This window comes from Phocoena sinus, chromosome 1, assembly GCF_008692025.1.
Source record: "Phocoena sinus isolate mPhoSin1 chromosome 1, mPhoSin1.pri, whole genome shotgun sequence".
Classification (NCBI taxonomy): Eukaryota; Metazoa; Chordata; class Mammalia; order Artiodactyla; family Phocoenidae; genus Phocoena; species Phocoena sinus.
Genome location: NC_045763.1, coordinates 9358225 through 9363511, shown reverse-complemented (window position 1 = coordinate 9363511; position 5287 = coordinate 9358225).

The following is a 5287-nucleotide window of genomic DNA, read 5'->3' as shown; positions in this document are numbered from 1 at the left end:
CAGGCGTCCCAAGCCGATGACGTAAATTTCGGGTCTCCCGCTGCATCATGGGGGCTGTAGTTCCGCCAGGCGCCGGTAAGGGCTGGGGTGGGCGGGGCCACGAGCTGTCAAGGGGAAAAGAAACCAAGGGCGTAGATTAGAGTTTCCCGCTCTTTCGTTTGTTGCCCCAGAGCCTGACCCCAAGGACCCTGTCTGCTCTGGAATCCAAGCTTGCGTTTGGTATTTTAGACAAGAGCTCTCAAGAGTAAGACAGGAAGCAAGCCTGGGCCTGCCGCCCTTCAATTGACTTTGAGGAAGTAAGAACAGCAACAGTCCCTGAGCAAGCTACCTAACATACATCGTTTTGACTTTCACAGCGGTCCCAGTTGGCTCAGAGGGGAGATTACCCCAGCTCACATATGGAAGCTTACTAGGCCTCCTTATGTGCCAGGCACTGGGACACCGCAATAAACAGACTCCTGATGGCCTCAACAACAGCAGGGAAGGCTCCAAGCCTGCGCTCTCAGGTATGGTACCCCCCCAGCCATGTGTGCTACGAGCTCCTGAAATGTGGCCAGTGCAAACTGAGATGTGTAAGACTCGGTAAGAAAAGGAATGTAAACAATCTCATTGATATTTTTGTATTGTAAAATGATAGTATTTTGGATAAATTGGGTTAAAATATATATATTACTAAAATGAATTTCACCTGTCCATTTTACTGTTTAAAATGTGGCTACTAAAAAATCTAAAATTACATAAGTGGCTCGCTGTGATATTGTGGTTTATAATAAGGACTATATATTTGGTCTTTGTCTACTGTGCCTGGCAGAGCTCCTAAAGCCCTGGTAATTACCTATAGAAGAGCCATAGGGGCATCTTTTGTCATAATATTTAGTCTTGTCCTCAGTTTCTGAAACAGCTTCAGAGCTATTCAAATAAAGGCGAAATGAGTGTCTTTTTGTTATTCACACCTTTCAACCACACCTGAGTTTGTGTTAGTGAGACAACTTTTGGAAAACTCCTAAAGATGGGGGCTGGTTGACAGGGGAACCCAACCACGTGATTAGAGGGTTGCAACTTTCAGCCTCACCACCCCTCTCAACCTCCTGAGAGAGGAGTTGGAGATTGACTTGATCACTAATGGCCGATGATTTAATCAACCATGCCTATATTCTCAGTGAAAGAAAGGTTCTTGTCCATGGCAGAAAGAATTCAGAGATGAGACAGGGAGGTCAAGAAAGTAAATTGAGTATTTATTTAAGGAAAAGTACTCTCTCAAAGGGAGAGCGGGCAGACAGGTGAGTAGCTGCCCCGAGTTTTCTTGGCAAGTCGGTTATGTGGGGCGGAATATTCATTGCAGAAGGAAGGCTTGGGGGTCGTGTTCCCTGATTTTCATTCCAGCTCCACCTTCCCGAGGGGAGGAGGGATTTTTGTCCTTATTTAACCCTTGATTGGAAGTGTCGTGGCGCCAGTGTATGATGGGTATTTCTTATCTGCAAGGCTAATTTTTATTGTAATGAGAGCATAATGAGCAAAAGGTTACATCTGGACACCGGAGATTCCCACCTTTTCCCACCTTTCTTTGTCTGCCACCCCAGGATATGTGCTTTCCTGTCAGTCTGGAGGTTCCTGCTTTTCTCTGTCTGCCTGTGAACCCCAAGATGCATGGTTTCCTGCCATCCAGCCTGTGCTCCCCTTTCTCTGCTCACATCTAGCTACCTGCCTGTTTTTTTGGTGTATTTTTTTAAAAATAATTAATTAATTAATTTTATTTTTGGCTGCGTTGGGTCTTCGTTGCTGCGTGTGGGCTTTCGCTAGTTGCGGCCAGCAGGAGCTACTCTTCGTTGCGGTGTGTGGGCTTCTATTGCGGTGGCTTCTCTTGTTGTGGAGCACGGGCTCTAGGGGCATGGGCTTCAGTAGTTGTGGTGCTTGGGCTCAGTTGCTCCGTGGCATGTGGGATCTTCCCAGACCAGGGCTCAAGCCCATGTCCCCTGCATTGGCAGGCAGATTCTTAACCACTGCACCACCAGGGAAGCCCTACCTGCCTGTTTTAACACCTATGTAATGAAGTCCTCATAAAAAGCCCTGAACTATGGTCCAGAGAGCTTCCAGGCTGGTAAACAAGTGGGGGTGCTGGGAGGGTGGCGTGCCCAGAAAGAGCATGGCGGGCTTCCCTGGTGGCGCAGTGGTTAAGAATCTGCCTGCCAGTGCAAGCGACATGGGTTAGAGCCCTGGTCCGGGAAGATCCCACATGCCGCGGAGCAGCTAAGCCCGTGCGCCACAACTACTGAGCCTGTGCTCCAGAGCCCACGAGCCACAACTACTGAGCCCACGTGCCACAACTACTGAAGCCTGCGCGCCTAGAGCCCGTGCTCCGCAACAAGAGAAGCCACTGCAATGAGAAGCCTGAGCACGGCAACGAAGAGTAGCCCCTGCTCGCTGCAACTAGAGAAAGCCCACGCGCAGCAACAAAGACCCAATGCAGCCAAAAATAAATAAATACGTTTATAAAAAAAGAAAAGAAAGAGCATGGAAACTCCTCACTCCTTCCCACAGGCCTTGTCCTCTGCATCTCTTCCATCTAGCTGTTCCTAAGTAGTATCCCTTTATAATAAACTAGTAATCTAGTAAGTAAACTGTTTCCCTGAGTTCTCTGAGCCACTCTAGTAAATTAATCAAACTTCAGGAGGGTCTCATGGGAATCTGAAATTTATAAATGGTTCATCAGAAGCACAGGTGACAACCTGGACTTGCAATTGGCATTTGAAGTGGGGGCGGTCTTGTGGGACTGCGCCCTTAACCTATGGGATCTGATGCTATCCCCAAGACAGCCTTTCTGTTTTCACTCAGAATTGGGAGGACTGCTTGGTGTGGGAAAAACCCAGACACATTTGGTGACCAGAAGTGTCATTAAGTGGAGTATTGTGTGGAGTATAAGGAAAAACAATAGAGTTTTTCCTCTACACTAGGATTTATGGTTCACATTATTCAGTTGTACCTTGGTATCCGCAGGGGATTGGTTCCAGGACCCTCCTGGAACACCAAAATCCTTCAGTGCTCAGGTCCCTTATATAAAATGACATAGAACAGCTCCTCCACGTCCAAATACGTATTTGGATAAGGAAGGCCAACTTTATTCCTACTGGACTGCACTGCTTTATAACCATGGTAGAATCTTGCCTGCGGACACCTCAAGAGGCAAATCGTTAGCTTCTGGACCAACCAGATTATCAGTTACCAGTGAGGTTGGTCAGAGGTAGCTGTCCCACCCTTTCTGTGCTAAGTGAGTTAGTAGCCTCGCATCCTAACAGTCAGACCCCAGACTGTGAGGCCACACTCAGACATTGCCTCAGGGTGTGGCCAGGCCTCTGGATGTGGCACACACGGGGGCCTGTACTTGCTGCTTTGTAGAGCAGCTGTCTGTTTTCCTCCTCCGAGCTCCCTGGCCTACCTAAGGGGACTGTCAATACTCCAAGGGCACAAAGTGAATTCCATTTCCCTTCTTCGGCAGAATCTTGCCCAAGTTAGGAGGCCTGGATGTTCTCCCCCTTAGACATCTGTCCTGCCCGTTCTCTCCTGCGAGCTCTGGCCTAGGCGCTGGCCACTTGCCTGGGCTGCTGCAGGAGCCTTGGAATCCATCCCTAGCCTCTAGTATGACCGTCCACCCAGCACCCTGCTTTCTCTCCAAAGCACTGCCTCAAGCTGTGAGGCCTCCAATAACAAGGCTCCCCTAGCTTGGCTGGCAGTGTGATTGTGGGCCTGCAGGGCAGGGGTGCGGTGCATTCACAGGACATCTTTTCCACATTACCTATTTCTATTTTGATGAACTTTTCCACGGTGGACATGAATTGCATTTATAATCAGAAAAAGGTTAACAATGAAGAACAACCCTAAGACACACACACACACACACACACACACACACACACGTATAGCACAGACCATCTCAGAAAGGACACCCAAGAAACTGATTAGGGATGGTCACTTCTGGGGAGAACTGGGAAGCCAGGGGTGAGAGATGGGAAAGAGATTAAGATTTGCACTGTTTGAATTCACCATGTTGGTTGTTTTTGCGGTACGCGGGCCTCTCATTGTTGTGGCCTCTCACTGTTGTGGCCTCTCCCGTTGCGGAGCACAGGCTCCGGACGCGCAGGCTCAGCGGCCATGGCTCTCGGGCCCAGCCGCTCCGCGGCATGTGGGATCTTCCCGGACGGGGGCACGAACCCGTGTCCCCTGCATCGTTAGGCGGACTCTCAACCACTGCGCCACCAGGGAAGCCCGTCACCATGGGTTTTTTAAACACAAAAACTTATCTTTAGAGGGGAGGGATAAATTAGGGATTTGGGATTAACACGTACACAACTACTGTAAATAAAATAGATAAGCAACAAAGACCTAATGTATAGCACAGGGAACTATATTCAATATCTTGTAGTAACCTATAATGGAAAAGAATATACATATAACTGAATCACTTTGCTATATACCTGAAACATTGTAAATCAATTATACTTCAATTTTTAAAATTTTTTTTAAAAAACGTATCTTTAGTATATATATGCAAACCCCCTGAATGACTCCAGTTAAATTAAGTCCAACTCTCCTTAGCCGGGGAAAGTGGGTTTTGCAATCTGACCCCCTCCACCCCACCCACACGAGCCAACCTGCTTCTCAGATCCCACCTGTGCCTTCCCAGCTCTAGCCCTTGACCTAAAGAGTGTCTCTGCCTATTGGATACCTCCTTCCCCTCCAAGGCCCAGCTTAAATGGCATCTGCTAGCAGGCTTCTCAGCCTCAGCACTACTGCTATTTGGGGCTGGGTAATTCTTTGTTGGGGGGCAGGGATGCCTTGCAGGATGTTTAGGAGCGTCTACTCACTAGTGCCAGCAGCATTCCACCCCCCTTCCCAGGGTGTGACAACCCCAAATCCCTTCAGACATTGCCAAATGCCCTTGGGGGCAAAATCACCTCAGGTGAGAAGCATTATTACACACGCTGCTGGTCCCTCCTGTTCCCCACAGCAGTTCTTACAACCATTGTGGCACTTATCACACCCATCCACACCGGGTCCACAGTGAACTGCATTTGGTTTTTTGTCCTCACCACTGATTACAGGATGCCTGGGGCGGGGCGGGGGGGCAGGGACGAGATTTCTGCTGAAATCATATTCAAATCCCTGTCCTTAGCACTTGTGTGACTTTAGGCCAATCACTTGGCTTCTCCAAGCCTACATTTCCTCATCTATAAAAAGGTGATGCTAGCCCCTACCCCAGAGGACTGCGTGCTGAGCCAGCCTGACATGCACG